Source organism: Peromyscus leucopus, chromosome 4 (assembly GCF_004664715.2).
Source record: "Peromyscus leucopus breed LL Stock chromosome 4, UCI_PerLeu_2.1, whole genome shotgun sequence".
Lineage (NCBI taxonomy): Eukaryota > Metazoa > Chordata > Mammalia > Rodentia > Cricetidae > Peromyscus > Peromyscus leucopus.
In genome coordinates this window covers 132,187,921-132,209,375 of record NC_051066.1, presented here as the reverse complement: position 1 = coordinate 132,209,375, position 21,455 = coordinate 132,187,921, and the positions used below count along the sequence as shown (strand labels likewise).

At 46.8% G+C, this 21,455-nt stretch overlaps 1 protein-coding gene across 4 annotated transcripts in view; it reads left to right on the top strand.

The window, feature by feature from the left end:
* LOC114706507 (ubiquinol-cytochrome-c reductase complex assembly factor 1) overlaps positions 1 to 21,455 on the top strand; it is an 87,628-nt gene that overhangs the window by 53,339 nt on the left and 12,834 nt on the right. The gene's annotated exons all lie outside the window — the stretch shown is intronic.

Here is a 21,455-nt window from a genome sequence, read left to right as displayed (position 1 = left end):
TATTAACTCCTTACGTTTTGTGAGGGTGTGCAGGTCCAGGGGCTTTCAGGGTTAGTGTACCGCCCACAGCAGTGGGACATGAGACTTGAGAGAAGCACTAGATGGAATGATAGAGGCTGGCCTAGTGCTGCCACAGTGGACAAGCCTTGACTTCCCTGTGCTCCAGTGCACACAGAAGCAGGTCCAAGGTGCTGGCTACATGGCTGCCGCATCTCTTTTCAGCTGTGAGAAGATCCAGATTGGAAGGTGGTAATTTGCAAATCTTTCTGTGTTATTTGGCATTCCAGGTATACTTCTGTAAGGAAAGTCACAGAAAAAAGTACAACTTATAAAGCCAGTCAGTGTTGTGGTGGTTTTTCTCATGCCAAAGCATTCTTAGAAGCCATTACTTTGAGTGGTGGGTGTGGCCAAGCTCGAGAGCCAGAAGTGCCTTTTGAAACTGATGACGAGTCAGAAATTCTAATCAAGAATCCTTTGAAACTAGAATTCCAATCAAGAGCTCATTTGGTATTCGAGTTCTGGTCTCCTACAAGGGGAAATTTGGCTTTCCATCGGCTTCTAAGAAGCCCAGCTGTGGTGGCCCATGGCGCAGACTCATGTGTCATTGGTGAAGCCAGGACAAAAAGCAACTGCTAAATTTGAGGTTACAAAATCACATCGATAATTTAGTGTTCTGACTTTTTAAAAGGAAAAAAAAAAACCCAATATTTCAATATTTGGGATTTAAACATATAAATTAGCTGTGGAAATAAAGTTCATTATATCACCTCATCTGGTCTTGTTTTATTTCATTAACCGGTTCTTAAAAACCTTTGTGAGCCGAGGTGCAGCTGAAGGGCTGGAGACCATTTTTCCTTGGCCCTTGCCGCACTCCCGAGTGTTGGTAGGAGTGAGAACCAGGACTCCACACAGCTGTGAAAACAGACAGCCCTTCGGCCCCAGTGCTTTCTCCCGCTGCAGGCGGATTTCAGATGTAAATTTCACCCGGCCTCTCCTACTAATGAAGTAAGTTTCTTTTGCTGGGTTTGCACCAGGTGTGTCCAGTCTTGGGGCTAACTGGGCGCTTTACTTAAATTTTCCACTTGTGACGTTTCAACCAAACTTCAAAAACAAACACGAATTAGCTCAAAGCAGTGGCTCAGCGTGTTAACGTAACCTTAGGCTGGTGAGATGGCTTCCTGTCAGCTCTGCTCCGCCAGACATCTCCACCTTACGCCTTCACTGAGCAGGTTGAAGCTTTCCAAGCCCAGGTGGGAAGGGGTGGGGCTAGGCCGTAGTTAAGGAATTACAGTTCATCCTCATCAGTGGTTCCTACACTCAGGTTGCCTCAGGAAGACTTGAGCTAGATGACTTCTTGCTAGCGGTGTTCTAGAGTGAGAACGACCCTCCCGTCACTTCCTGGTCCTCTGCCCTTTGTGTCCGAGCTGCTCGATGAGATGGAAGAGGGAAGAGCGGGTAGGACAGCTCTGGTGCGAACTGGTCCCTTTGGTGAACTTCGCTGGTCAGACCCAGTGTCTTGCGTTGCAGAATCCTCTCTGGTCACACTGTAGTCTGTGTCAACTGCTCCAAACTCATTTCCTGCGGTGCTTCTTGAGCCTTAGGCATGAGAAGCTTCTAGCACACATGCCTGGCATTTACTAAGCACTTAGTGAGATTCACCGTCCCTTGCCTCCAGCCAAGCCTTTGCCTTGCTGTTCCTGTCCGGTGTCTTTCCTTCATTCAGTGTGTGCATTAGAGTGTCCTCATAGTCCATCCCCAGTGCCTCTACCAGAATGGGGCCAATTCAGTCCTCCCTTGCTGCAAGTACCATAGTAATTTATGTGGCCTTCTGTGGACTTCTATTCCTTCTCTTATGTCATGGTTGTCCATGCATGTTGACTATCTTCGAGATGAATTCCAGAGGGTCAGGACCATCCGTATCCCTCTTCGTAGTCTCCAGGGTGCTTATAATTACCTGTTGGCTAAATAGTAAATATCTGAAGAAGGAAAACGGACAGTTCTGGAGGCCTGGGATAGGTATTGGGGGAAATGGGGCACAGAGATGCCCTTTTTATTCTGAGGATATTTGTCTGCTGTTTTAGTTTTGGGGAGAAAAACTGTGGTTTTTTAAAATTACATTTACTTGTGTGAGTGCCTGTGCATATGTGTACAGGTGTGCACATGCCACAGTGTGTGTGTGTGGAAGTCAGAGGACAACTTGCAGGCCTCAGCTCTCCCACCATGTCGGTCCTGGGAACTGATCAAGTCATCAGGCTTGGCAGCAAGTGTCCTTACTGCTGAGTCATCTTACCTGTCTCCTGATGTCAATTTTTATGTTGATATTTTCTGTGCTTTTCTATTTTCTACTGAATTGATTGACTTGTAAGCCCTAGCGTATAATAGGGCATTTTATCTTCCAAAAGTGGGATTTAGATATTAACAAGGCTTAGATTTTCTGAAAATCTCCTTCCATCCTTCCAAGTCTCCCCCATCTCCTCCTTCCCCATAAAGATTTCTAGAGAGAGCCAGGGATGTAACTCAGTGGTAGAATGCTTGCCTAGCACCCATGTGGACTAAAGTATAATCCCTAGCACTTAAAAAAAGGAGAAAAAAAAAAACACCTTAAACTTCTATTTTACTGTGCTGTGCTTTGTGTCTCAAGGTCAGGATTAAAACTCGGTGTCAAAGATTTTGAAGGAACTGTGTTAAAAATAATCTTTTTACCATAAATATGAATGATGTGAGGGTGAGCAAAGAACACTTTGGGCTGGAAGCCATGAAAATAAGAATATGTGTTTGTTCTTAGATATCAGTCCTTCCCTTGAAGGTTTTCAAATGGCCTGAGCTATTGGAGTTGGATACTCAGGTATTAGAGTAGATATTAGGAGAAAGATACATTTTTAGACTGTGAAAGTTTGTGTGTGTCTGTGTGTGGAGGTGGGGTGTGGGTGTGCCAGGTGTGTCCACAGAGATCAGAAGAGAGTGTCAGATCCCCTGAAGCTGCAGTTTCGGGTGTTTGTGAGCCGCCTGACAGGATGCTGGGTACTGAACTCGGGTCCTTTGGAAGAGCAGGGGCACTCTTAACTGCTGAGCCGTCTCTCTAGCCCCAAAGCTAAATTCTTAAGACAAAGTAGTTTTTTCATTGGGAGTTGGCTCATGAATTTGAGCTGAGTCCAGAGGATGTACCCCTGAGGTACACTCTCTGTCCCCATGAGTTCCAACTTCCAGTCCTTAAAAGCCGACAGGAGCATTGGAGGAGGTATTCAGGCAGTTTGCCAGCCCCCAGTGAACACCTGCCCCAAGAACACTAGTCTGATGGCTGTCACTTTTCCTTCTGAGTGACTCTCTGGGTCACTCTCCCACCCCTCAGTGCTGGATATCCAATCTAGTGCCTTGAGCATGCTAAATGAGTCTATCATTGATCTAGGTTCCCAGCCTTCCTTTTTGCTTGTTATTTTTAGAACAGGGTCTTGCTAAGTTGCCCGAGTTGGCCTTGAGCTTCTTCCATAACCCAGGTAGACCTTGAACTTTGATCCTCCTGCCTCAGCCTCTGGGGGAGCTTGCACCCCCAGGCTCTGCCTAGACCCACTTCATTTTACCTGGAATCCTTGAAAAAGGAAGAAAGGGAACTCTGTATAAAATAGGCATTCAGCAAATAGGTTAAAAAAATGAATTTGATCTCTTTGTTGTTTTCAGTTTACGGCAATGGTCTCCCCCTCCCCTGCCTGGGTCTTTTAAATTACATTTATTTAGCTGGATGCCCTTACTCAAATAATTTATATAAGGAACAGTGACTTTATTCCATTTTTTTCAAAGCTCTTGCTGGGGACCAGTGAGAAGATGGCTGCCTCAGGGTGCTCACACTCCACCACCCTCCTTAAATGCCCCTCATGCTGAATCTCCTCGCTTAGCTCTCAGTCAAGGGACCAGCTTCCCCTCTGGTCCTTCTTGTTTCTTTTGCCTGGCTTCATTTGATATCCTCTGTTCCATAGTCATAATGTGAGCAGAGGCGAGTGCATGGTGGACGTGCTAGCGACAGATATAGCCAGCCAGAGTCATTTCCCAGCTCACCTTTCAGGAACTGCCAATGCTTCTTCCAAATAAGTCTCACTCTCCGGAGTCAGAGGACAAACAGCTCCATGAAAACATCCTTCCTGCCTCACATCTGACGTCACCAGCATCAGTTGAGCCTCCTAAGCTGAATTCTTAGTCAGCCTCGATTTCTGCCTCATTCTCTGCATGTTGTTGGCTTGTCGGTTCCATGCTTCGGATATCTCCAGGTCTTACTGTGGCTGATCCATTGCTTCACTTCCGACATCATCTCTGCTTATTGCAAGTCACTTCTGAAGGAATTCTTGGCCGTTCCCATTGCAGGCGGCCTTCCTACGTAGGGTTGCCAGAGGCTGCCTTCCTAAGCCCTGCATCTGGTCCTGTCCCTCTGATGCTACAAACCTCTGAGTGCTCTCGTCACATAGGGGACAAATTTAAACATCTCGGCAGTGTGTATAGAACCTTTTGTAGGTACATAAGCCAGTGTGTTCTTTTCTCTTATCTTTCTTTGTTTTGTTTTTTTGTTGTTAGTTTTTAATTGTTGTTTTTGCTTTTGAGATAGTCTCACTATGTAGCTCTGGCTGTCCTGGAACTCACTATGTAGACCAGGCTGCCCTCAAACTTATAGAGATCCTCCTGTCTCTGTCTCCTGAGTGCTTTCTTTCTTTTTTAATTAAAACATTGAACTGTTTAGATGTTTCTAAAATTTTAAAATATTTAAATGTTTTATTTGCAATTTTTAAAAATTGAAATACAATTACATCATTTCCCCCTCCTTCTTCTCCTAAACTCCTTAGAATGTTTTGGTACCTGCAGCCATCAAATGATTTAACAAAAGGAAAAAAAAGGTGTTTAAACCTCAACTGATGAATGTAGGTACGGAGGATCCGAATGGCTTGAATGACAAGTATTTTACTGACTGAGCATCTCCTGGCCCCTGAGCAGATCTTTGAAAAAATTAGATTTTTTAATTTTATTATATATATAAATTTTACCTGTATGTGCCTGGTGCTGAGGAGGCCAGAAGACGACATCAGATTCCCTAGACCTGGAGTTGCACATGATTGTAAGCCTCCATGTGGGTGCTGGGAGTTGAACCCAGGTCCTCTGTTAGAGCAGCCAGTGCTCTTAACCTGCTAACCCCTCTCTCTCCCTAGTCCCCCTGTACAAATTTATAAGCTAGGACGTTCTGCGGTGTGTCCTAGTTGATTTATGCAGGTAACTCACATTAGGTGTCCCCAGTGTCCCTGGTGTTGTGTGCAGCCGAGTGTCTGCTGTCACCAGGGCTCGTGCTTGTTGGATGAGCATAGACACTTGAGTGTACCATTATCATCTGTTAATAGTCATGTCTGATCATACCTGCATTTGTTCTGTGGCTCTTCTCCCTACACCAGCGTCACCAACAAAAGGTTCATTATCCTCTCACCCTGCCTCATGGCTTCTGTGGTTATACTCTGAATCTACTTCACAGGGAAAATGGGCCTCAGACTTGAGTGGAGAGCGAGAGCCTGGGAGAGTCTTTAACTCTGATCTTTCAATCCACGAAGACTGTGTAGATTGCTGCTTAAATACCACAGATCTGGATCAGTTCCTTCCCATTTCTTGGTGAGGATATTGAGGTTCAGCAATGTTCGGTGGCTTTGCCCCAGATCATCCAGCTAGCACACGGAAGCATGAGGACCATAGCTGTGACATTCCTATTCCCAGTATCCCCTGATACCAGCCCCCAAATTCCACCTCCTCATCTGTCTTGTTACCAGAGACCAAGGGGGTGGCTTTCCTTGAATCTGGAAATATCTGCTTTTTTGAAAGACTCAAGCCTGAAGTCCCTTTTCATTTGGAATTTCTAATCCAGTACGGCAGAGGTTTCGTAGGCAGAACTAATAGAGACTAGGGGGAGAAAAGGCAGGTGCAGATGATGCCAGTGATGATGTGACTCTGTCCTTCCCTGGCATTTAGAGTCCAGTGTGTCTACGTCTTGTGAATTTGCCTCGGTTGATCTTACAACTATTTTTCAGAGACTCCTCAGTTATGTTTTTTTAAGAGGAGCAGAACAGGGAGCTGAACACGGTTTGAGAGGCTGGGCCAGGAGACTAACAAAGGCAGTATTATGCTGCTCCTGGCAAAGCCAATAAATGAATTCAAGAGACACCTAGATGTGTTTCTTGAGGAGGGCATGACGGGAGGGGTCTGATGGAGAAGCAGAAAGGTGGGATTAAGATAAATTAAAATGGGGCCAGCTTGCTGGATAAGGGGACCATGTCTTCCTGTTCCTACTGTGTTTCAGACTTCTTGTTCTGCATAGTTGAAAAGTTAGAAACTAGTCTGTACCGTGTACCTCATAGTCACTCTTTCAGACCTTTCCTCTTAGGGTAAGAAGTTCGTCCCAAGGCTGTTTCAGCATGTGCAACACTGGTTTATTGCCGGAGTGCTATACACATCAGATGTTGCCGGAATCTTAGACTTCCTCCTGAAAAGGAATCTTGAACTAACTTCCCGAAGAGTCTCAGAGTTTTGTTCCTATACCTGAAGCCTCAACATCACTTGGAATTTTCTAAGAATCAGCTGGGTGAGGAACTCTGGGCGTAGGTCCTGTAGTATGCGAACGAGACTGTCCCCTATGGACCCAGACGTTTGAATACTTGGTCCCTGGTTGGTGGCACTGTTTGGGGGGGTTTAGATGTAGCCTTGCTGGAGGCAGTATGTCACTATGGGCAGTTTTGAGGCTTCAAAGCCACCTGCCTTTCCAGGTTTGCTCCCTCTGTGTCCTCTTGGTAGTTCAGGATGTTGAGGTTGTGCGCCCTCAGCTTGTCACCCCAGCCGCCATGCCTGCTGACACTGCCTCTGCCCCATCGTCGTGGACTTTTGACCCTCTGGAACCATAGGCCCAAATGGTTCTGTAAGTTGTGTTGGCCACTGTTTTATCACAGTAATAAAGTAGCTGATCCAGGGCCCAACAGGGTTTATTTTTAAAACAAGCCCTTCTGTTTCAGAACCAGTCCCTAGTCTGACCCTGTCTTTTACCTAACGGAGAGCCAGGGAGATGAGTCTAAATCAGAAACCGACTGGGGAGCCCAGGCTGTCTGTCGTCAGTTCCTAGCGCTCTTCTTGCTCAGGGGCGTAAGGTATGGGCGTACACCGATGCCCCAGGATGGTTGAGAATGTGTGAGATGGTGACAGCCACATCCACTCGGTGCTGTCTCTTCACCAGGCCCTTCACGAGAACTGCTTGGCTTTTACCCTCTTAAAACTGTCTGTCTGCAGGAGAGCACTCCATCCTCGTGCTACAGTTGAGGAAGCCAAAGACCGGAGAGAACATTCTATTTGTTTCCAGTAGTGGCTATAGCATTTATTACCACAAACTTGGTGGCCTGAAACAACAAGTTTATTCTCTGATAGTCCTAGACTCTAGAACCTAGAAGGAAAAAATTTTTTTCTCTGGACTGAGATCAAAATGTTGCTAGACCTATGCCCCTTTCTGGTGGTTCTGGGGGAGAATCTGTTTTCTTCCCCTTCTAGCCTCTGATGGTTGCCAACATCCCTTGACTTGTGGCTGCATCTCCAGTCTCTGCCTCTGGCCTCTTCTCTCTGGTTCAAATCTCTCTCAGCTCCTCTCTTGTAAGGATGTGTGGAATTGCATTTAGGGCCCTCCCAGATATTTCAACTGATTTCCACATCTTAAAAGTCTTAAAAACAGGTTTATCTGATTATTTTCTGTATAAAGTAACATTCACAGGGTTCCAGGAGTGAGGTCGCAGGGGTCTTCTGGAAGACTGTTATTCATTTAGGTAACTTAACCAAGTCTGCATGGAAACCCCAAAATGTCCCCTACTTATTCTCCAAGGTCTCACTCAGCCTCCTAAGTGCCATGGTTATAAGCATGAGCTCCCCAGCCCAGCTTGGCCCTGCCCCGTCACTGCTCTGTGTGGCCTGACAAGGCCATGAAAGCTACAGCTCTAGGATGGGTATCAAGGTGACCGCTGTCATCTACTTCTTCCTCTGACGTCCGGAACTCATGTCACACGGCACTGAAGCAGCTGGTCCTTTCCTACCTTACTTCACTGCTCCTGGCTCCTCCCACTGGATGGTTAGCTCCTCAAAGGAGGAATTTCGTTTTTTCATTAAACAAAAAATTGATACATAATTCTTCCAACCTTCAACATTTTGAATGTGGTTTTTTGGCTGATGAGATGGCTCAGCCCCTAAGCCTGATGACCTGAGGTTTGATCCCAGGGGCGTGAGTGGGAGAGGAAGAGAACTGACTCCCATAAGTCACCTTCTGACCTCTGCAAGCTACGTGTAGCTGTGGCACATGCTCGCCTGCTCACAAGCACAACGAATAAGTAGTGGTTTTATGTAACTTCGCAGTGTTACATACCTGCTCCACTGTCTAATTCCAGAACATTCCCATCACCTCAGAAAGAGGTTCCCCACCTCTCTTCCATCTCTTCAGTTTACCCATTCTGAGCTTTTTGCCTCAGCAGACTATCAGCAGAATGTAATGTAATATGCAGCCTTTGACGTCTGGCTCTTTTTACTGAGTATCTTTTCAAGGTCCATTTGTGTTGTAGCATGCTTTGCTTTTTTTCTTTGTGCACATTGGACATTTGGGCTAAGTTTTTGTCTGAACATGTTTCTATTTTCTTGGGATTCACTGGATCCAGTGGTAACCATCTGATAGCTTTAGTGGAGACCCAATATTGTTATATCAAGTGATCCTAATTCCTAGCATGATATCCATAGTTTGTTATATATTATTTTTTAGTTTTAATTATATGTGTCTATGTGTATGATGTGCATTTGAGTGCAGCGCCAAAAGAGGCCAGAAGCGGGTGTCGGAGCCTCCTGGCGCTGGAGTCACAGATGGTTGTGAGCTGCTAGACGTGGGTGCTGGGAATCAAACTTGGGTCCTCTTCAAGAGCAATACACACGCGTTCCTCTTAGTCTTTGAGCCCTCATTGCAGCCCCTACTTGGTTATAATGAAATTGCGTTCTCACAATGTACAGTTGAACATGTATATTGCCATTTCAGGCTAATGAAGGGTGGTGTGGGTGTGGTGTAAAGGAAGGAGTTGTAGCCAGCCTGCAGCTTGACTAAGTCAAGTCCCCTCGAGTCCCTGAGAGGTGAGTTAGATAATCTCTACCTTCTTTTCCAGACTCAGCCTTCCACATCTGGGAAGACTAGAAAGCTTGCCTCATGCTATGTTCAAGAGCTCATGTTCTGCTTTTTGGTTTTTTAAACTGCAGTTCATCAAGTACAAAATTTTACCTATCTATTCATTTTATTGGGGCCTGCTAGCTTCCGGTTACTATGTTAAGCACCAGAGCTACAAGGATGACTAAGACTTCCTAGTCTAGCAGAAGACAAACATAAATGTAATTATAATACTGAGAAATTACAATGTTGAACTGGCTGAGAATGCCAGAAGAGAAGCGCTCAGCTTAGATGGCATTGGGATGGCTTTCTTCATAATTGAATGTTACAGAGTGACGTGAGAGGGCAGTGTCTAACTTCATTTGCTGGCCTTATTCCTTTTCCTGTGGTGGTGAAAGCAGGTTCTCTCTATCTGGCTCTATTTTGATCCTTCTACATGTCTGATATTTACAGATTCCTTGACCTGAGGGTCTACTATATCTTGTCCTGAGTACTGGCCACACACAAACCCTCTTCCTTGTTTTGGGTTTTGTTGTTTGTCTTGAGAAAAGGTCTCTTTCTGTAGCCCTGGCTGACCTGCCAGGCTGGCCTCAAACTGAGAGCAGTCTGCCACCTCTGCTCCCCAGTACTGGGATTAAAGATGTGAACCACCACATCTGGCCTCTGCTTTATTTTTAGAGCACTTCAGACTCAGTTTCTGAGTAAGGAGATTTATTGAATATTTGAGGAGTCCTGGTTAGATCTTAATTTTCTTCGTAGCATTAGCTTGGTTTGGGCATCCTAAATGCTCTATTGTGCCTGTAAGTGTTTTAGTTACATACAAAATGTCAGCAATGTGACATTGTACAGTCTGATCACCACAGCCCAAACTAAATGTTTAACAACTGATTAGAAGTATATATGGAAGACCGGGTTGGTGAAATGGTTCAGGGGGGAAAGGCATTTGCCACCAGACTTAAGGACCTGAGTTCTAGTCTGTCCCCGGAACCCACATGGTGGAAGGAGAGAACCGACTCCTGCCAACTTGTCCTCTGACCTCCACACACGCATACACACTCTCAAAAACAAAACAAAACAAAAAGCTTTTTTTTTTTCACTTTGGAAAAGAAATATATATGGAAGGCTTTGTTTTCAACTGCCCCCTTCCCAGCCCCCAGCCTTCAGGAGGGGTCATTGTACAGCTCTTTCCATGGTCACTGTTCTCTTCACTTTTACTGGAGGGCAAAACTAGGGCAGAGAAATAATTTTTATTCACTTCTGAAAGGTTACAGTAATAAAGAAACTCTTGTTAACATCAGAGAACGTTGCAGCCAAGAGTTTTCACAGTCTGGCATTGTTTATTTTACATGTAATTTGGAACCTTCTGCACTCTTAAAATATTGGCACAAAAATGTTTTAACTCTTGCAGTGCTTCACTGGAGGCAGCAGCTGTGTGGTGTCAGGGGGGCAGCAGGGCTCTGGAGAGGCATTCACCCTCTTCCTGCGGCGAGGAATGGTGTGTGTGTGTGTGTGTGTGTGTGTGTGTGTGTGTGTGTAAATATGCATGCGCATTTGCATTTACTCAAGGGTACAGTACCTCAGCACTTTCTCTGTCCTGATGAGTTTACAGGTTCCCCTCATTAACCAGAGAACGGTGGAATAATCGCACTTGCCTTTTGCTGTGACTCCCAGGAGTATAAAGCTTCCCTTACTTAGATGCTTCCATGGGACCGGTCACTGGTCCTCTCTTGCACACTCCACTCCGTGCCCCGTTGGCTTCTGTCTGAGTTAGAGGTGTACTGCGGAGGAGCCAGAGTGTTCGCCGGGCAGTTCGAAGTCGTTGCTGTCCTACTTGACGGATGAGCTTGGATAGCCTTGAGTCCATCCATGATTTACAGCCGAGGTGAACCCAAGAGGAAGAGCAAAGCATGTGCCCATGGCCACCAGAGTCACAGGCCAGATCTGGCCGTGTCAAAGCCTCTGCCCTTTTAGCCACCATATATACTTTGTAAGTGGGTACTACATAAATAATAATAGAGCACATGAATGAATCATAGAGTATGTTGATGGCTACGTGAACTGATCCCAAGATTACATAACAAGCTGCTGCTGTTAAGTCCGAGCTGGTTCCACCAAAGGTTTTTGTTCCTATTTTGTGAGGTTGAGATTAAGATTTTAAAACCTTCCTCCATCTGTCTCCCTATTATTAGGGCTCAGGCAGTCCTCATGACTGGCCATGGTTTTCAGTAGTCTTTCTGGCTTGGGACTGTGGCCTGCTGCTCTCTTTCCTGAAAGTCTGGCATTTTCTTTCTTCCAAAATAGAGCTTTTGCATAGTGGATCTTACAGCTGTTGGGCGCTGTCGCCACGCTGTGCCCTTCTTCAGGGATCGCCAACAAAGGGCCCTTCTCCAGCAGGACTCTGGCTCTGAGCAAAGGCCACAGGGCTGGTTGACAGTGGACCACCTGGTTGAAGACCTTGGTGCTATTACATTTCCAGTGCCCACAGAAGAACAGGAAGAGCTCAGGACTTCTCAACTCTTCTTTGCCCAGAGAGCGCTCTGTTGTTCCCTTTTGAAAGACACAGGAGCTGTCCCCATGATGGAAAGTCCCTACTAATATATGCACCTCTGGACCTAGGCCAGGCCCTCTCACATGCAGCACAGCCCTCTGTGTGTGCCTGCTGTCTGTCTCTATCATGTAGGCATTTGGTGCTGAAAAGCCCAGAGGCCAGTTTCCAGTTTTCCAACAGTCACCTTGCAGCTCCAGAACTTCCATAGCCAAGTGGATCTAGGTTCTAATCATGCCTCTGCCCAGGTGGCCACTTCTTGCCTTCATTCCTTCTTCTATTAGTCACACATTGTTGGGTGACTTAAACAATGGAACTTAGTACAGTGCTCAGTGCTGGGAACATATTAGGCACTGGTAAATGGGAGCTCTCGGGCTGTGTATGGGCCTTTTCAACACCGTCTCCCATAAACATCAGGGGACATGTGTGCATCTGCTGGGCACTGCTGGACTCTGGGGCTTTGGAGGATAGAGATTCTGATTTTCATCTTCGTTGGGGATGGAGGTGGTATTGGAGGCCTGGATCGGGCACAAGCAGACCCACTCCCTTAGCGTGGCCTGGGCACAGCATGGTGGGCATGAATGCTTTAGTTTCTTCATCTGCACTTAGGGAAATAGTAAGCCCTTATTTCGGAGTCTTTGAGAACAATTTAATATGAAATGTGTGGTGTTTGGAGCCCTTTGAAAGGGAGGGTCCTAGGGAAATTAATGGTGTTATTGCTGTTCTTGGGAAAGCCCTTTGTGGTTCTCGGTGAATAAATTATTTGGAGTGAGTTTTCTAACACCTACCCGGCTGGTCACTGTGGCTTTTTTTTTTTTTTTTTTTTTTTTTTTAATAACTGTCTGCTGTAATGCTTTTTTTGCTCATGACTTATAAAGATATATAGTTTTGGTGTTGGACTTTTGACCCCTGCCTGCTCCCAGGAGAGACATTTCTATCAGAATAATAAAAGGTGTAAACTATCTGTCGCTCCTTTTCTAGGCCATGGCCTTGTGAGTAGCTGAGGCAGGGGATAAAAGATGATCACCCCACTCCCCTTTTTCAACTCAGTCCTGTGCCCTTTGCTAAGATTCTTTGGGTTTCAAATAAGCCATTGTCTTTGGCATCCTGGGTAGATATGCACAGCTTTCTCTTTTAGAAACTGGAGCTGTTTATTGTCTGTGGTGCTTTAGTCCCAAAGCGATTGCCTGCCAAAGGAAGCCTCTCTAGAGAAAGGAGGGCTGGCCTTACCCTGTCTCGTCTAGCTTGGTACATGTAGGGACCTGTGGTGCTTATGGAGGCCTTGGCTTCCTACACCCCTTCCCTCTCTGTTCAGAAGGCCTACACCACCATGAAGCGTTCACTCGGGCTGGGAAGATGGTCCAGTCACTAAAGTGCTTGCCACACAGGTGTGAGGACCCTGGTTTAAATTCCTGCATCCACGTAAAAAGCCGGGGACATAGAGAAGTCTCCAATCCTAACACTGGGAAGGAAGAGAAAGGGTCCCTGAGGTTTGCTGGCCAGCCAGTGTGGCCAAGCCAGTAAGCGAGAGGCCCTGTCTTAAAAACACAAAGCCCAACAAAAAAGGTGGAGGGCAATTAGGGAAGACGCCTGCCATTGCCCTCTGTAGTAGCCCGCTCGCTCTTGTGGCTCCCCTCCTCGCCTGCATCGTCGTTGACTTGTGTGGCCTTTCTGCCACACAGCTGGGCATGGGGACAGATGCCTATAACCCATCACTTTCGAGATGGAGGCAAGAGGATCCATAATTCAAGTCATTCTGCACTGCTGTTGAATTCTAGAACAGCCTGTGAGACCCTGTCTCAAAAAGACCAAAAGGAAAAAGAAGGAAAGAGTTTCATTCATTATTGAAGGAGCACCTCTGTTCATTCCTTAGCACATGCTAACCCGTAAACACTGTCAGCTAAGAGTGTTCCAGGGAAAAGCGACCTTGCAGGGTTTACAGGCTGTTGAACGCCAGGAAGATAAATGGCTGTCTTCCCGGGCTCCGTTCCAAACTAAATAGATAAACAAGAGAGATGCGCGCTCACCTGCCGCTGTGTTTTGCTTTTGAGGCAAACTTCCTAGAGAAGCCGCAGTTCCTAGTGTACAGGAGTGTGACTGAAGGGAGGATGGGCCGGGGTGAAGGGTGGCATGAGAATGCAGACCGTCCCTCCAGGTGAGCGGATAGGTTGAGTTTGAAACTTCCTTTCTGAGGTATATCTCAGAGTGCTTGAGAGTGGTGTGTATGGCACAAGCCAGACTTCATGTGTTCACATGCTGCCCCTAGCCATGTGGTCAAGGTGCATAATCTCTGTGCTTCGGTTTCCCACCTATAAAAAGAGATGGCAGTGGTACCCAGCCCCTTGTGCTAAACCATAGCATTGTGAGAGCCAAGTGAGGTATCTGTCACAGAGGAGGCCCTTGAAGCAGCACTGGGAAGTAGATGATTATTTCATTATTTATTGCTAAACATTTAATATGAGAACTATGATAATATGAGAAAAAGCAGTTAGGCATAGTATTGGTGGAAAACTGAGGCCTCCAGTGACCTTTGTTCCCGGGCTGACAAGATGGGGAAATGGGCTGCTGAGACTTGACTTAGATAGCAGTGTAGTTTCTTAGTTGTCTTCAATGCAGACCACCAAAGAGATCTCCTTACAAGACATGCATTCTTTCCAAGGCATCCTCTTTCCTTTGGGTAAAATACCATCTAAAGAACATTTTGCTTATTAAAAAGAAATTTAAAAAAAAAAAGGAGCTGGAGAGATAGCTCAGAGGTTAAGAGCATTTTAAGGATATCCAAAGCTTGTTCCTCAATCACTTTGGGTGGGAGTGATCCTGTTTGCACACTTAGTCCCATTCAGCCTTCTCCAGGGTACTTCTGTAAGCCGTCAGCTGGATGGCAGGTCTCTCTAAGCCTTAAAGGAACCTTGTGCCAGAATAGAAGAGGCTCAGGCAAGAGCATCACCTGAGCCTAGAGTTCTGGAATAACAAACACAGCGAGACCTTGCCACTCACACACAAGTTGGGCTCTGATAATTGGACAAGTCACTTGAGCTGTCTGAGCCTTTGTCTCCTCCTTTCTGCATTGGGGAACGACCTCTTTCTCAGATTACCGTTGGGTTGGTCACTTGGAAGATTTGAACTCTGAACGGTAAGCAGTAAGGACACAGTGGTAAAAGAGAAACATCCTGTGGCCACTGGAAATGTCTGCTTTACTGTTTAGTCTGTAGACTTTAGTCGGGGCCCAGGTGGAGTCACCAGTTAAATAGTGTGACTGTTCCCTGGGGACGTCCCCACTTCCCTACCTGAAGAGAAAGGCAGGGCTGGTGGATGATGTAGCTAGGACCCTCTTAGTATGACAGGGAGCCGGATGGTGGCGTCTCTAAGCAAGCATTGCTGTGCCATGTCATGGATCTGTTGGAGGACTGCTGAGCAGGACAAGGGACAAGAACTGGGCCAGTGATCTCAGCAGAGTCTTCAGGTCCCATACATTGTTTGGCCCCACCATCCATTACCTTGGCTTTCTTAGTTAGGAGTTCACTGAATTGTTGATTGTCTGTTTTTACCTATTAGATCGATCACATTTGTGTATTTGAAGTGGCTAATTGCAATAGGGAGCAAGCATCTTATACTTTTCCACTGTGCCATGTCTGTCTATGTTTAATCATTAAGAAAGCAAAGCTGTGCCTATGGCTTTCTGTACTCATAACTGTAGTCGTGAGGTCCAGGGTACAATGAGGAGTCTGTGAATGTCTCTAGAAACCCCCGTGTGTCAGCGTCTTCTCACTGACGGTCATCAGGTCCCGTGGCCACAGGCTGAAGACAGAGGAGCAGAGGAATGGCGTCTGTGGACATGCAGTGAAGGAATGGCTGAGCAGGAAACTCAGGCCCCTAGGCTCTCCTGTGCTGTACCCCACTCCCCTGGAGACGCCTGCTGGGCTCCAGCTAAATATACATCTTGCTCACATTACATCTTATCCAAGTAAGATTTTCCATTACCACAGCATCGAAGACATTGAGGGCACAGTGATTGCTAGAACCCTGCAAGACTAGTTGTCTACACTTGGTGCCGCCAGGGTTGGAAAGGCACCAGTGTGTGACTGTGTTGGCCATTGCCTTTCATCTTTCTCCGCTCTTGCTTTTCTTCAGGAGGTCTGGTTACGTGCAGGTTCTGGCCTCACCCTTTCTCCTTCATTGATGATAACCTGATCCCGTTGATCCTGCCCCATACAGCATAGACGCTCCCCCTGTGAGGCAGAGTCACGTGCAGCAGAGGCTAACTTCGAATTTTGGATACTCCCATCTCTGCCTCCCAAGTGCTCAGATTATAGGCATGTGCCATTACACCCAGCTTACAGTTTTCTTCCCTGCTGCATTCCTTGTCTTCCTGTTTCAGCTGCCATCGACTGCGTCCCTTATCACTCTCACCTGGACTGTTAGACAACCTTCTCTGTGATTTCTGCCTTTGGTTGAATGTTGGCCTTTCTGCTTCTGCCCACTATGGGGTTTGGTTTTCACACACACACACACACACACACACACACACACACACACACACACACACACGCGCGCACACGCCCACACACACGTGAAAGTCAGATGACGGCTTGTGAGAGTCGCTTCTCTCCTACTATGTGGGTCTCAGGTTGGACACAGGCCACCGGAGTTGATGGCAGTGCTTTTACCCCCGAGCCGTCTTGTCAGCCCCCAGTGGAGTTGTTTTTGTTACAAACTTGGCTCTGAAGCTGGACGTGGTACCACATGCCTTTAAAACCCCAGCCCTCACCGGGCAGTGGTGGCACATTAATCCCATCACTAGGGAGGCGGAGGCAGGTGGATCTCTGCGAGTTGGAGGCCAGCCTGGTCTACAGAGCGAATTCCAGGATAGCCAGGGCTACACAGAGAGACCCTGTCTCAAAACAAACAAACAACAATACAAAGCCTGTCCCTCCACAGGCAGAGAGGAGGATCACTGAGTCTGAGGCCAGCCTGGTCTACTTTGCTCTGAAAAGACTGTACTTGTTTTCTTCTCTAGCTTTGCACATACCACCCTTTCTGTCTCAACAGACCCGTGCACATTCTGAAGTGCAGCATGATGCATGGCACATCTTCTCCAAAGTCCCCACCACCACCATTGCCATATTTTACACGGTCCGTGCTTGCACTCCTTCTGTAGATAGACTTATGCATGAAACTTGTAAAACGAGATACAATCCGAAGCTCTGAGGTATGTGTGTGTGTGTGTGTGTGTGTGTGTGTGTGTGTGTGTGTGTGTGTGTCTCCTGACCTTAAGAACATTAAGCTGACATTTGATCTTCTCAAGACTTACGGTATCTTATCAGCTGCTTTTCAAGGTGATCATGACAGTTGTGTCCGAATGCCTGGTCAACTGGAAAAGTGATAGAAATGTCCAAGGACAGCCATCTGTTTAGATTTGCTTGTTTGATTTTGAGACAGAACTCAGGCTGGCCTCAAACTCCGTTTGTAGACTAACACTGACCTTGAACTTGTGATATGTCTGCCTCCCAAGTACTGGGATTACTGCTTTGCTTTTTAACAGCCCTAAGGAAAGGCCTGCTATGTGACCATTCCGAAATTAAGGCTGCTGGTTTTGTGGTTCTGACTGCCAACCATGTACCTTGTTTTTCATACATCATCAAACTAGTTAGGTTTTAAATGTAGAGATCTCAATGAGCAAAACCGGAATTTAAAAAATGGAGATAAAATGGTACCCTCTCAGAGTTCATTAGGAAGGATTAATTGAGCTAATATGTATAAAGTTGTTAGCATGCTTAGCACATGATAATAGCTAATCGTGTGTCCTGTTCCTGGCTTTGAATCATTCATGGTACCTGTAGATTGGGGAGAACTATTTTGGAGGCTAGATCTTTGAAAATGAGGAAGAACCAGCATCCCTTCCATCAGTAAAGACAAGAAGGACTCTTGTTAGTGTGGCTAAGAACAAGAGTGTACCACACAGCCGTGGAAATGGCAGGTTGACTCGCCAAGACTAAAATGAACTTGGGGAGACAAAAGGGAGCGAGGCCAGAAAAACAACCCAGGAAACCCCCTGAAGTCCCTTCCAGTGCTCACAGAGGCCAAGCCGTGATCTCCTTCAGCCTCTGCACCACAGTCCGCTCCTGTAAAGCAGGAGCATCTTTAAGGGCTGCCGCGGTGAGGAGGGGACGGGGCGGTGAATTGGCCTTAGATGAACTGGCATCCCTTTAAAGCTCCCATCCCTCCCTGAGAATACTCCATTAATTAACCGTGGGCCTGTGAGAGGCCTTCTTGCCCATGCCCCCTGTCGGCTGTCTCATTCATTAATCTGCTGATTAGTAGCCCTGCACACTCGCAGCCCTGCACACTCGCACCCCCTGTTTTTTGCATCCCCCTTTTAATATACTGTGCTGTTCCCCCGGGACATAAACTCCAGGACCCGTCCCTGGCCTGTTCATGTTTGTTTTCTTTGCCTCTTATGCCTGCCTCTGCTATAACATTTGTAGTATGTGTTAAGTAATCCTTAAGGTAACATTTTTATTATGTCATAAAAAGTGCATGGCAAATATATTATAACTCATGGACTTTGTTTAAAAATGAACGGATAATTTATTGAGTGTGTTACATGAGCCGTGCTCCCTCCCCCACGGCAGCAGAGACCTGCTGCTCATTTAGCCCAGCCTCCTATTGAGCGCTCCCGCCCTGTGACATGCTGCGAACGCAGAGCCATGGTTGGCTAGAAGTGACATCATAGTTTATGTACTCAATAAAAATTTAATTAAGTCATTACAGGAATTGCAGTCATCATTTAACCCTCTGATTTCTTCTGTTTAGTTTATTATTAAACATTCAGTAATAGCAGTCATCGAATCCTGATGGCTTATAAAATATCTGCATGAATTTTAATAGCTTAAATAAATGGGAAAATATGAGTAACTGATATAAAGGGAGCCTTTCCCATGTGGTGGCTCAGTATATATGGGTTTTCATAAAAAGCAAAGCATTATGGACAGGATAAGATCTTAATGAGCAAACAGCCCAACACCATCTTCTGCTGGGGGAGCTGCGTATTCATGAGCAACATGCTCCGTATAGGATGATCTAGAATTGGGGAGATGCGGACCCTGCACCCCAGCAGAAGATGCTTAAGTGAGGGAGTGGAATGGGGGTTCAGCAGAGGGAAGCTCCAGCATCAGGGGCCCAGTGGGGTGAGTCTAGTAGCTCAGGAAGTTGCTGTCGCCTCCTTCACCTGCTGCCTGCAGATCCCGTGTTGCAGCGATCAAGCTTGCCCTGTCTTCCAGAAAGGGGCCTTCTTATGATCTACTCTAGCCTGGGTGGTGATAGCAGAAAGCCATTCCGAGCTGTGGCAGCTTGCCTTCTCTCTGCAGAAGGGATGGGGAGCTCACAGGAGGGCACTGGAGTAGACCCTGGCTAACACTGAGCTCCATTCCTGACTCCGCTCTCCCCTTGGCAATCAGCAGCCGGTCATCTTCTCTGAGAGAAGATGCGTTTGTCCCTGTTTGGGCCTCTCTGGAAAGCAAGAACCAAGCTTTGCAGAATACTATTTGGGGGCTCCACTCTAATCCCGTGCTGATGGTAACTTGGTGTGTGACCTTGGATCTGTCCCTTTCCATGTCTGAGCCTCGGTTCACCATTCATTTCCTTGGGGTCACTGGGTCAGCTGATCCCCGAAGGCCCTTCCAGCTTCAGCACTAGTTGGCATGATGCGGTATGTACACTAACTCCGCCAACCGAGCAGGTTTGGTAAATGTTTTCCTAGGAGTGGTGCCTGGCCTTGTGTTGGATGCCCGTGGTGTGCTCTTTTGGCCCTGGTCATCTTGCACATTTAGGAGAACAACTAGTACACAAGTAAGGAGGAACCCAAGTGTATTGAGGGCTGGGCGACCTCTCGTCCTCCAGTGACAGGAGGGACTCTTAACTCTGGCCTATTGTGACTCTCTCACCACGGCGCATTAGATGAAGCAGCAGAGAGAAATAAAGTAGTGTCTAGTTCTGGGGTTACAGAAGTACAGAAGGTACTTTTTCAGCAAAAACAAAATAATGTGTGGCATTGGATAGAGCATGCTGTGAGTGGCCCTTGCTTTTGTTTGTTTGTTTGGGGTGCTGAACCCAGGGCCTCACATACTAGGAAAGTCCTCAGCCCTGGGTGGTGACCTGCAAGGATTCATTATCAGCATGCTTGTCTTAGCCCCTGTCCTGGGCCAGGTGTTTGCGTGCCAAAATGATTCAGTCCTGCTTCCTGTGACCCAACTTGAGTAGCTCACAGACTGGTGAGAAAGACAGGTATACAAGCAGCTCCAGCCATACTGTGTACCTAGGGGAGAAATACACCCCGAACTCGGAGAGCACAAAGGAGCAGTGGCTGACGAGCCTGGCCTGAAGGTGGGTCGGAAAGGTCATGGCTTACACTCCCAGACACCACCGATCTCAGATTTTCCAGCCCCAACTCCACAATTCTCTCTTCACTGTTGAGCATTGTCCACCATGGTAAAGCCCTGGAACTGCTTTTAGTTTTCGTTTTGTGTAAACAGACCAGGGCTTACTCACAGTTGCTCATGTTTGCAGAGTTCGCTGCCATTTACCAAGACTTCCAGGGTATGTTGTTAACTTAATGAATGAATGCAAACGAACTTCTGTGCTCTTGAAAACAGCTCTTGTGTGCAGGGCAAGACAAAACAGCCTCAGAGAGCTTGGCTTGCTCAAAACCACATCCAAAATATATACCAGAGTTAGGACTTGAATCCGGGTTTTCTGAGTCTAAACCCAAATCCTTTAGCCTTTTCTGACCTCCAGAGATGGTTGTGAATCCCAGGATAAAGGTCGCTTAGTCTTTGATTTATTATATGTTATGATTTGAATACAAACTGTCCCCCTGCAGGCTCATGTGTCTGGACACTTAGTTTCTAAGTGATAGACCTGCTAGGAAGGTTGTGGAGCCTTTAGGAGGTGGCGGCTACCTGGAGGGAAGTGTATTTCAGGGGACGGGCTTTGAGGAGTAGCGAGGCCTCACCTCTGGCCCAAGCTTTCTGCTTTCTGATCCACCAAGATGTGAACTAGTAGGCTCACTCCCCCACCATTAGCCTGCAGCCACATCTTCACTGCTCAGTGGACTGTGTCCTCTCAGAACCGTGAGCCAAAACAAGTCCTTCCTGGCTTAGGTAACTTCGTTCAGGTATTTTACACACACACACACACACACACACACACACACACACACACACACACACAAGATAATAATGATAATTTAAATTCTGTTTACTTATTTGTGTGTGTGCACGTGGAGGTCAGAGAAGGACTTGGCGGTGTCGCTTTTCTCCTTCCGTCATGTGGGTCCTGGGGATCGAACTCCAGTTGTCAGGCTTGGCCTGCCCAGCCATCTCAGTGGTTCTTTTGTTGTTTGTGAAACATGGTCTCATATAGCCCAGGCTGCATGGCCTTGTTATGGCCTTGACTTCTGATACACACACACACACACACACACACACACACACACGCACGCACGCACGCACGCACGCACGCACGCACGCACGCACGCACGCACGTACACGCATCATGCTAGGGATGCCAGGGGTGAGCTCCCACACCTGTGAGTAGTTTTTCAATGCCTGTTTTCCTACGCTAGGCTGTGTGCTGCTGTAATCAGACATTGTTTCTGATGCTTTGTGTTGATCAGCACTAACACAAAACTGACATGCAGTGGAGGGTCCAGTCATTAAAATGAATGTA